Below are 12,050 nucleotides of genomic sequence, written 5' to 3' on the forward strand. Positions count from 1 at the left end.
ACTTTAAATGCCCGAAACGTCTTTGTGACTAGGGGTGTGCATGGTACGGGAAAAAACCGAAAAAACCGAGGACCGGACCGAACCGGACCGGAACCGAACCGAACCGATGAGTTTCGGTACGGTCCATGGTCCTTAATTTTCATAATTTTCGGTCCTCGGTACGGGACGGACCGAACCCGAAAAAACGGGAAACGGACCGGACCGAAATTTTTACATATACTTCATTATGTAGATATAATTTGTTCACTTTATTTTGCTTTTTTTAATAAGCAATTGATGAATCTTTATGCCTATAATTTAAATAATACACGAGTTTAGTCTTGTTCATGATCCTTTTAAATAACCAATACTTACATACTAGTTAAGCTTTTCAACTTTTCTATCAACTAAACGCTTAGAAGTTGTCTACACATGTAAAAATGCATGATAATTCAGTTATAAATAACAAAGATCTCCATTTCTTAGAAGAAAAAAAATGTGAATCTCAAAAATTCCAAATCATTGAACATCTATCTCAGCATGTGCACGTATCTATATGTTTGACTCTGCCTACCACAGATATTGAATAACCTAATTTTGAATTCCTAAAAGAGCAAGTGTTTAAACATTATATCGCTTAACCGTTAAAAAATGTGTGAGAGGGATTCCTCCTATAGAAGTGAACTTAACATAAAACTAAACTTAACATACAACCACAAAAATTCAGATTAAGAGTTAGGGTGAAACATAGGTACAACAAATTTAATAGTCTGTATTAGTTTGCGATAATGTTGTATTTAAATAATCATAAGATACAAAAAATCAGTGGGACGGTTCTTTCTATGGAACCAAACCGAAAAACATGAAACCGAACCGAACCGAACCGAAATTATTCGGTACGGTCCTCGGTACCACTTATTGCAATAATTTGGGACTCGGGACGGAACCGAACCGAAGTAGTTTGGGACAGAACCGTACCATGCACAGGCCTATTTGTGACACACGAAACTTTCACGAATAATATTTTTAGAATATTATTTACATTCATGATTGATTTTATTAATCATTTTAATTAACTATAGTTATTAGTTAGTTACTTGGACTTTAATTGGATTTATTTGATAGCTACTTGAAACTTGGGCCTTTATTAGTGATAATGGACTTAAGAAGCCCACTCTACTTCTTTAGTGGACTTATTAGCCCAATACTTCATGTAAGTATTACATTTGGAACTTAACTAGTTTGATTAAGGTATTTAGAATCTTGTTACTTGTTCTTTCCATGCAACACCCCTTTGTAACCAACCTTTTAAGACTTTAACATGCATGTGACTAGTGTGTAATTGCCTTCCCCATCTCCCATGCCAAACCGTCGGTTTGGAGTGTACACAAGGGAGGTTGTTTAATTTTTTTTACATTACTTAGCTACTAGTTTTCTCTCACACTTCATTCATTCCAAACACACACTTACTTGCATACTTTTTTTTCTCTCTTTTCTCTCTAAACTTTGTAAGTTACAAGGCTTCTTTTCTTTCTCTTTTCTTTGCAAAAACCGATTTACATATACATACATAATCATCATCATCACTTGTCTTTGATTGTTGTTACTTGTTGTAGTTGTTTACTTATTTGTTGTTACTTACTTACTAGTTATCAAGAATCAAACTTTTTAGTTTAATTCTTCATTCTATCTTGTATTTACAAGAACACACAAGAACATAAACTTACTAGTTTATGATTCTACATTTATTGTTTCAAAAGATTGTAAGTTCATGTGTTGTAAACCATACTTGTGTTCATGAAGTAAACTTAAAGTTTACTTTCTAAAGATCAAGACTTAGGCTTGAATCTTTAAAAGTATGAAACTCATGAACTTATTACTTGTTTACTTAGTATATTTCTTCATATTATGCACTTTAATTTCATGTTTGTTGGTTGTTATTGGTCAAGTGTTACTAGTTAACTTCGATGATTTTCAGATAGCTCTGTTCTAGTAGATAACTTTTCATTTAGGACTCGTCTTAATCCGAGTTACGGTTTAGGATTTATGGCCCTCCGATCGTCACTATGTCCTTTTAACGTTGTGCTGAAAATTCTGACCTACTCGCACTTAGACCGTCGCCACGGTCAAACGAAGACGAGTTTACTTCTGGAATTTTTACCACAACTAGAGAACTCATTTACAGAGCCATGGCCACTGGTCTCACCTTATTTCAGTAGGTATAGAGGCCATGGTGACTGACCGAACTCAGCCTTTATTTAAAACTCTTTTCATGAACGAAACTTACTTTACACCTTTTGTTTGATGATGAATGATGATGACCTTTAAGACCTTATTTACATACTTTTAAACCTATTCAGACGATTTACTGACTTAGTACTATTTGACTTAGGTTGAGGACTTTCCGGACCTACGTACTTGCTTATTTCCTGACTCGACTTTACCGCTACTTTATCATTGTTAGTTATAGCATCCCTTTTTACTTTAACTATTTTGGGAACTGAGAATACATACGCATTTCACGTTTTACAAACTAGGCACGAGTACTTAAACTTATATATGTGTGGGTTATACAACGGCATAAACATTCCCTTTAGCTCGGTAACGTTTAGTCATTGGTTTTTGAACCGGTGAACGCGAATCTTAGATATGGATCCATAGGGTTTGACATCCCCACTTGGGCTAGTCGCGCTAGCATTTAACGAGTGTTTAAATACTTTATAAACATACGCACTTGCCAAGTGTACTTTCAGGGGGTATAAACGTTATGTTAGTTACCAAGTGCCCACGGTTAACATATACTTTATCATACTGTTTTGAAATGCTCTTTGTAGCACTGAAATCTCGTGGCCTACCTTACATACTGTTATACTTAAACTATAGCTCACCAATCTTTGTGTTGACGTTTTTAAGCATGTTTTTCTCAGGTGCTTAAGATTGCTTCCGCTGTGTACTAGTCTTGCTGTAGACACCCGCTGCTCTAGAGTTATCACCGCATGAACTGTTTATCTTGCATTCATAACTTTAATACTTTTGAACTATGATTTGTAACGACCTAAGGGTCACGTACTATTATCTTTGCTTCCGTTCATAGAAGCATACTTTGGTTGTAAAACACTCGACGTTCGTTATGATGTCACCTTTTATCATGAATGCAAACGTATTTTGAAATAGCATATAGTGTTTGACCTTTTAATGAACATGTTGTTGATGATTCGTACACGATAGTTTTGTACGGGGCATCACATTTGGTATCAGAGCATTGGTTGTAGGGAATTAGGTTGCATTAGTGAGTCTAAGACCGACCCGAGTAGGATTCACTAATAGGACTAATCTCTAACTTGCTAGTTTACTTGTTTCTGCTGAACTTACTGCATGCTGCTGCTTACTTTTACTGCTATATGCCGTATGCTATTACATGATTTAACTACTGCATGCTATTATATGATTTCGATTGCATGATACTTGTCGTTATTGCCATGCTACTTACTGTTATACATGATTTAGACTGTTAGCCTAATACGTGCTTGCTTTATGACTTACTAACATGGAAAATTTATTTTTCCTTGTTCAGATGTCGGATATTCCACCTGCTATCATTTTGGGCAGTTCAGACTCATCAACCACCACACCCACTGCTGCTGCCGATACACCGATCCCGTTGCCTACTAGTGACCCCGGCGCTTCATCTTCCGGAGCTAGCAGCCACGCGCCTGCCCAGTGGTTACTTCTAACGGAACCCAGGACCCTCCGGAGATTCCAGCTCCATCTGCCCCCGGACCCTCGGTGTCACAGCCCCGCTCCGGTGAGATTGTGATTCCCGCAGAATTCGGGGAAGGTCCATTCCATAACCGGTATCGCCATTGGTGCCGACGCGCCCCTGATGGACGTCTCATTCCGATCAGACCCGCCTGTTACTGACAGATGATAGCCGCCCAAGGAGGGCCGCCCGTGCAGTCACCACCACATGATTCGGACGACCCATCATCCGCTGATTCTTCATCCGATGACTCATCCACAGACGACTCGAGTGATGATGAATCCGACGAGGAGGACCCTGATGCACCTGTACAGCCACCCTCCACCCCGCCGAAGAAGCGATACCGCTTCGATGGCACCATTATTCCGGGGATCAACGGAGGACGAGCATTCACTGACGCATTTGGTCGGCGTCGTAGGGTTACTGCCCGTAAGCGGCTTATGCCGTACCCTGCCGACCCACTCGTGCGTAAGGCACCCCGTTACGTACTGACTATTTCTGGAGCCGGACCATCTACATCTGCACCACCGTCACCACCGGCACCACCTGCACCGCCTGCCCCACCATCTCCCACCGTCGAGGAATTGACAAGGGAGGTGGGGATCCACCGAGCTCGAGTTACTGAGCTCGAGGACCAGATGTCCCATGTATTGGACATCCTACACCCACCATCACCGTATGACTTTTGTATTTAGATTTCATTATGTAATCTAGTTGTAGTTTTATGTTTCACTTATGTATTGTACGAACTTATTCAGATGTATGCAACTTATTATTATTAATGAATGGAAATTTGCGTTATTTAATTCTTGTACGAAGTTCTAATTACGTTACTGTATGATGATTCTGTGGTATTTGTACCTGGATTGTATTACTTAATAAACATGTGATATGTTGATTCCATGTTGGTTACTATATACTGTATTATTACTATTTGCATACTGGATTTTGACTTGAGTCAAAAAAATTTTGTTTAGAACACCATGGCCAACAGACGATCAACATCAACACCTACCATAGCCCAAATCGAGGAGATGATTACCGAAAGGGTAGCCACAGCCATTGCGAAAATGCAACCCCAAGCTCCACCGCCACCGCCACCGGTTATTCAACCCATTCATAATGGGTGCACGTACAAGGAGTTTCAGAGCTGTAAACCTCATAACTTCAGTGGAACAGAGGGGCCGGTTGGTCTCACTAGATGGTTCGAGAAACTTGAATCTGTGTTCCAAGTCAGCAACTATTCAGAGGAGAATAAAACCAAGTTTGCTTCATGCACGCTGTCTAATGGTGCACTAACGTGGTGGAACACGTTGGCTCAAGCAAAAGGTATCGATGAGGCGTTTGCTACTCCATGGGAGGAGTTCAAAGGGGCCCTGATTGAGGAATATTGCCATAGGACCGAAATCCAGAGGATGGAAATGGAATTTATGCAGTTAAAGGCCGTTGGGAATGACCTTGATAGCTACAACCGGAGATTTTTTGGAACTAGCCTTGATGTGTTCGACAATGGTCACCCCGGAATTCAAGTGAATGGAAAGGTACTTCTGGGGACTTCCTAAGAGCATTAAGGGAAATGTCACCTCGTCCAAGCAACCAAATGTCCCGAAAACGATGCGCATGGCGCATACTTTAATGAATCAAATCATCATCGATGAACCGGAGAAAACTAAGTCTGAAGCGGGTAGTAGCGAGAAGCGCAAATGGGATAACAACAGGGGAAGGACCTATGAGCAAAACCCGGCGAAACGACATGTGGGTTTCAGAGGAAACAACAACGGTGGAAACCCCAATCCGAACACCAACTCAAACCCGAACTACAAGGGAACCTTACCACAATGCAAGCAGTGCTACAAGCACCATACTGGGTATTGTAACGTTGTTTGTGAAAATTGCCAACGGACTGGGCATATCGGGAAGGACTGCAAGGTCACCACTTTGAATGGGAAGCCGAACACCAATGGACTGAAAAAGTGCTACGAATGCGGACAAATGGGCCATTTCAGAAATGCGTGCCCCAACAAAAGAAAAGACGGCGGACCACCCCGTGGTAGAGCTTTCAACGTTAATGCAAGGGACGCCCGAGAAAATCTTGACTTGGTGACAGGTATATTCACTATCAACAATCTTTTAGCTTCTGTCTTGTTTGATACTGGTGCTGATAGAAGTTATGTATGTAGACATTTTTGCGATAAGATTAATTGGTCGTTAGTCCCTTTAAAAGAGAGTATGTTTGTCGAGGTCGCCAATGGAAAACTTGAGAGAGTTGACCATATTAGTCGAGGAGCTATTATCAACATAGCTGGTGCAGATTTCGAAATTGATTTGATACCCATCAAATTGGGAAGTTTTGACGTGATCGTAGGTATGGATTGGTTGAGCAAGATAAATGCTGACATTATCTGTGGAGACAAAGCTCTTCGTATACCACAAGGAGATGGTGAGCCACTGATCATTTACGGAGAGAGATGTACCTCGAAGCTGAACCTCATTTGTTGCGTGAAAGCGCAAAAGATCATGAAGAAGGGACGTTTTGCTGTCCTAGCACATGTGAAAACAGTAGAAACTGAGGTGAAGAGCGTGAACGATGTTCGAATTGTGAACAAATTTTCTGATGTCTTCCATGAAGAATTGCCTGGATTACCGCCGTCGAGAGCAGTAGAGTTTCAGATTGATTTAGTGCCAGGAGCAGCACCTGTAGCTCGCGCACCTTATAGACTCGCACCTTCCGAGATGTAAGAATTACAGAGCCAACTACAAGAACTACTTGATCGAGGATTTATCCAACCAAGTTTCTTGCCTTGGGGTGCACATGTTTTGTTTGTGAAGAAGAAGGATGGATCCTTCCGTATGTGTATCGACTACCGTGAACTCAACAAATTGACAATCAAGAATCGGTATCCCTTTGCCCGCATTGACGATCTTTTTGATCAACTACAAGGATCAAGCGTTTACTCAAAGATCAATTTGTGATCCGGTTATCACCAGTTGAGGGTGAAAGAAAGTGATGTAATGAAGACTGCATTCAGAACTCATTATGGTCATTATGAGTTTCTCGTGATGCCATTCGGATTAACCAATGCACCTACCGTGTTCATGGACCTCATGAATCGTGTCTGCAAGCCGTACCTGGATATGTTCGTTATCGTCTTCATAGATGATATTCTCATCTACTCTAAGAGCGAAGAAGAGCATGAGCAACACCTCCGACTAGTACTTGAACTCTTGAGGCAAGAGCAACTTTACGCCAAATTCTCCAAGTGTGAATTTTGGTTGAAGGAAGTCCAGTTTCTGGGTCATGTTGTGAGCGAACAGGGTATCAAAGTTGATCCCGCCAAGATTGAAGCTATCAGCAAGTGGGAAACCCCCACTACTCCGACGCATATTCGCCAATTCCTAGGTCTCGCCGGTTACTACCGAAGGTTTATTGAAGGTTTCTCTGATTGCGCGTCCTTTGACCGCGCTGACTCAGAACCCACACACGAATCAGCATTCCAAACTTTAAAGAAGAAGTTAACCACCGCACCTATCTTATCGCTTTCTGAAGGCAGTGATGACTTTGTTGTTTATTGCGATGCGTCGAAGAGTGGTTTTGGTTGTGTAATGATGCAACGATCAAAGGTTATTGCCTATGCTTCCCGTCAACTGAAGATTCACGAGCGGAACTACACTACTTACGATCTCGAACTTGGAGCCGTTGTCTTTGCGCATAAATTGTGGAGACATTATTTGTATGGGACTAAGAGCACTATCTTCACCGATCACAAGAGTCTCCAACATATATTCGATCAGAAGCAACTGAATATGAGACAGCGTCGATGGATCGAGACATTGAACGACTACGATTGTGAACTTCGTTATCATCCTGGCTAGGCCAATGTTGTAGCTGACGCTTTGATCCGAAAGGAGAGGATGGCACCTCTTCGTGTTAGGGCTCTGAACATCACCATCCATTTGAACCTCAACAGTCATATCCGAGTAGCCCAAGATGAGGCTCTCAAGGAGGAGAATATATCTCATGAACATTTGAACATTCATGTCTCTCGATTCGAGGTTAGGGAGTCTGGACTCCGATGTTATGCCGGAAGGATTTGGGTACCTCTTTATGGAGATCTACGGAACCTTATACTTGATGAAGCCCACAAGTCGATATATTCGATTCATCCCGGAGCGGGCAAGATGTACCACGATCTTAAAGAACATTATTGGTGGCCGAATCTTAAGAAAGACGTTGCAACTTATGTTGGGAAGTGTTTGACTTGTTCGAAAGTTAAGTCCGAACATCAGAGACCTTCTGGATTACTTCAACAACCAGAAATCCCACAATGGAAGTAGGAACGGATAACAATGGATTTCATCACCAAGCTACCAAAGACGGTGGGCGGATATGATACTATTTGGGTTATTGTTGACCTCCTTACCAAATCTGCACACTTTCTAGCGATGAAGGAAACGGATACGATGGAGAGACTTGCTCAATTATACATCAAGGAGGTTGTATCTCGTCATGGTGTACCTTTATCGATCATCTCAGATCGTGATCCCCGTTTTGCTTCTAGATTTTGACGTTCTTTGTAAGAAGCAATGGGAATCTGTCTCGACATGAGTACTGCTTATCATCCACAGACCAACGGGCAAAGTGAACGAACGATTCAGACCTTGGAAGACATGTTGCGTGCATGTGTTATCGATTTTGTAAAGGCCTGGGAAAGGCATTTTCCACTCGCCGAATTTCCTTACAACAACAGTTATCACTCTAGCATTAATGCCGCACCTTTTGAAGCATTGTATGGCTGCAAGTGCCGATCTCCTATTTGTTGGGCCGAAGTAGGCGAAAAGCAAATCACCGGACCCGAGGTAGTCCATGAAACAACGGAGAAGATTGCTCAGATTCAAGCTAGACTTAAGACTGCTCGTGACCGTCAAAAGAGTTATGCCGATCTTAAATGTAAAGACTTTGAATTCAACGTTGGTGATCATGTAATGTTGAAGGTTGCACCTTGGAAGGGTGTGATTCGTTTTGAAAAGCGTGGAAAGTTGAACCCACGATACATTAGTCCTTTTGAAATCTTAGAATGTGTTGGACCCGTTGCTTACCGTTTGGATTTACCAGCACAATTGATCTCAGTTCATCCTACCTTCCACGTGTCAAACTTGAAGAAGTGTCTTGCTGCACCTGAACTTATCATACCACTTGAGGAACTTACAATTGATGACAAACTCCACTTTGTGGAAGAACCTGTTGAAATTATGGATCGTGAGATCAAAACTTTGAAACGCAACAAGATTCTGATCATTCGAGTGCGATGGAATGCCAAACGAGGACCTGAGTTTACTTGGGAACGAGAGGATCAAATGATGCAGAAGTATCCTCACCTTTTCCTGTCTCCTCCATCTACCTCAGCTTAAAATTTCGGGAAGAAATTTTCTTTAACAGGTGGGTAATGTAACGACCCTGGATTTTCCAACGTTATTTATCAATAATTGTTATTATTAATACGTGTGATTAAACGAATGTATGTTATTACATTTATATGTTGCCATGATTGCCCGTACTTGACTTTAAATGCCCGAAACGTCTTTGTGACACACGAAACTTTCACGAATAATATTTTTAGAATATTATTTACATTCATGATTGATTTTATTAATCATTTTAATTAACTATGGTTATTAGTTAGTTACTTGGGCTTTAATTGGATTTATTTGATAGCTACTTGAAACTTGGGCCTTTATTAGTGATAATGGACTTAAGAAGCCCACCCTACTTCTTTAGTGGACTTATTAGCCCAATACTTCATGTAAGTATTACATTTGGAACTTAACTAGTTTGATTAAGGTATTTAGAATCTTGTTACTTCTTCTTTCCATGCAACACCCCTTTGTAACCAACCTTTTAAGACTTCAACATGCATGTGACTAGTGTGTAATTGCCTTTCCCATCTCCCATGCCAAACCGTTGATTTGGAGTGTACACAAGGGAGGTTGTTTAATTTTTTTTACATTACTTAGCTACTAGTTTTCTCTCACACTTCATTCATTCCAAACACACACTTACTTGCATACTTTTTTTCTCTCTTTTCTCTCTAAACTTTGTAAGTTACAAGGCTTCTTTTCTTTCTCTTTTCTTTGCAAAAACCGATTTACATATACATACATAATCATCATCATCACTTGTCTTTGAGTGTTGTTACTTGTTGTAGTTGTTTACTTATTTGTTGTTACTTACTTACTAGTTATCAAGAATCAAACTTTTTAGTTTAATTCTTCATTCTATCTTGTATTTATAAGAACACACAAGAACATAAACTTACTAGTTTATGATTCTACATTTATTGTTTCAAAAGATTGTAAGTTCATGTGTTGTAAACCATACTTGTGTTCATGAAGTAAACTTAAAGTTTACTTTCTAAAGATCAAGACTTAGGCTTGAATCTTTAAAAGTATGAAACTCATGAACTTATTACTTGTTTACTTAGTATATTTCTTCATATTATGCACTTTAATTTTATGTTTTTTGGTTGTTATTGGTCAAGTGTTACTAGTTAACTTTGATCTCATTAATCTTTAACTAAAAGTTAACTTGAAAGTTCAAGAACATGGAAGTGTAACTCTTTAGTTATAACTTCATACACTTGTGTTAGATTAACTTAATAACTTTAGATCTAGACTTTTGAGTCTTGGATCTTCAAGATCAAACTAAGAACTATTTTCTACAGCCTAAGATCTTGATTAGTTAGTTTACTTTCTAGTTTATAATTCAATATTACTTTTATAGTTCATGTATGTGTCGGATCTAAGACTTTGATGTAACTTTGGTTCATCAAAACACTTGCAACACTTAAATGAGTTGTGCTACATGTCTTGGACTTACACAAGTGTTATTATGGTGAAACCTTGGTTAAGATGATGTAAACACATCAATGAGTTGTACACTTGAAGCTATATGCATCAAGGTTAAGAACCGTGATAAGCATCGCACACCAAGAACCCACTGGACCTACTGTTTTACTGTTTCTGTGTCTGACTCGTATGACCTGGCCTACTGTAAAGATGATTTTCAGATATCTCGGTTCGAGTAGATAACTTTTCATTTAGGACTCGTCTTAATCCGAGTTACGGTTTAGGATTTATGGCCCTCCGATCGTCACTATGTCCTTTTAACGTTGTGCTGAAAATTCTGACCTACTCGCACTTAGACCGTCGCCACGGTCAAACGAAGATGAGTTTACTTCTGAAAATTTTACCACAACTAGAGGACTCATTTATGGATCCATGTCCACTGTTCTCATCTTATTTCAGTAGGTATAGAGGCCGTGGTGACTGACCGAACTCAGCCTTTGTTTAAAACTCTTTTCATGAACGAAACTTACTTTACACCTTTTGTTTGATGATGAATGATGATGACCTTTAAGACCTTATTTACATACTTTTAAACCTATTCATACGATTTACTGACTTAGTACTATTTGACTTAGGTTGAGGACTTTCCGGACCTACGTACTTGCTTATTTCCCGACTCGACTTTACCGCTACTTTATCATTGTGAGTTATAGCATCCCTTTTTACTTTAACTATTTTGGGAACTGAGAATACATGCGCATTTTACGTTTTACAAACTAGGCACGAGTACTAAAACTTATATATGTGTGGGTTATACAACGGCATAAACATTCCCTTTAGCTCGGTAACGTTTAGTCATTGGTTTTTGAACTGGTGAACGCGAATCTTAGATATGGATCCATAGGGTTTGACATCCCCACTCGGGCTAGTCGCGCTAGCATTTAACGAGTGTTTAAATACTTCGTAAACATACGCACTTGCCAAGTGTACTTTCAGGGGGTATAAACGTTAAGTTAGTTACCAAGTGCCCACGGTTAACATATACTTTATCATACTGTTTTGAAACGCTCTTTGTAGCACTGAAATCTCGTGGCCTACCTTACATACTGTTATACTTAAACTATAGCTCACCAACCTTTGTGTTGACGTTTTTAAGCATGTTTTTCTCAGGTGCTTAAGATTGCTTCTGCTGTGTACTAGTCTTGCTGTAAACACCCGCTGCTCTAGAGTTATCATCGCATGAACTATTTATCTTGCATTCATAACTTTAATACTTTTGAACTATGATTTGTAGCGACCTAAGGGTCACGTACTATTATCTTTGCTTTCGTTCATAGAAGCATACTTTGGTTGTAAAACACTTGACGTTCGTTATGACGTCACCTTTTATCATGAATGCATACGTATTTTGAAATAGCATATAGTGTTTGACCTTGTAATGATCCTGTTGTTGATGATTCGTACACGA

Source organism: Rutidosis leptorrhynchoides, chromosome 2 (assembly GCF_046630445.1).
Source record: "Rutidosis leptorrhynchoides isolate AG116_Rl617_1_P2 chromosome 2, CSIRO_AGI_Rlap_v1, whole genome shotgun sequence".
Lineage (NCBI taxonomy): Eukaryota > Viridiplantae > Streptophyta > Magnoliopsida > Asterales > Asteraceae > Rutidosis > Rutidosis leptorrhynchoides.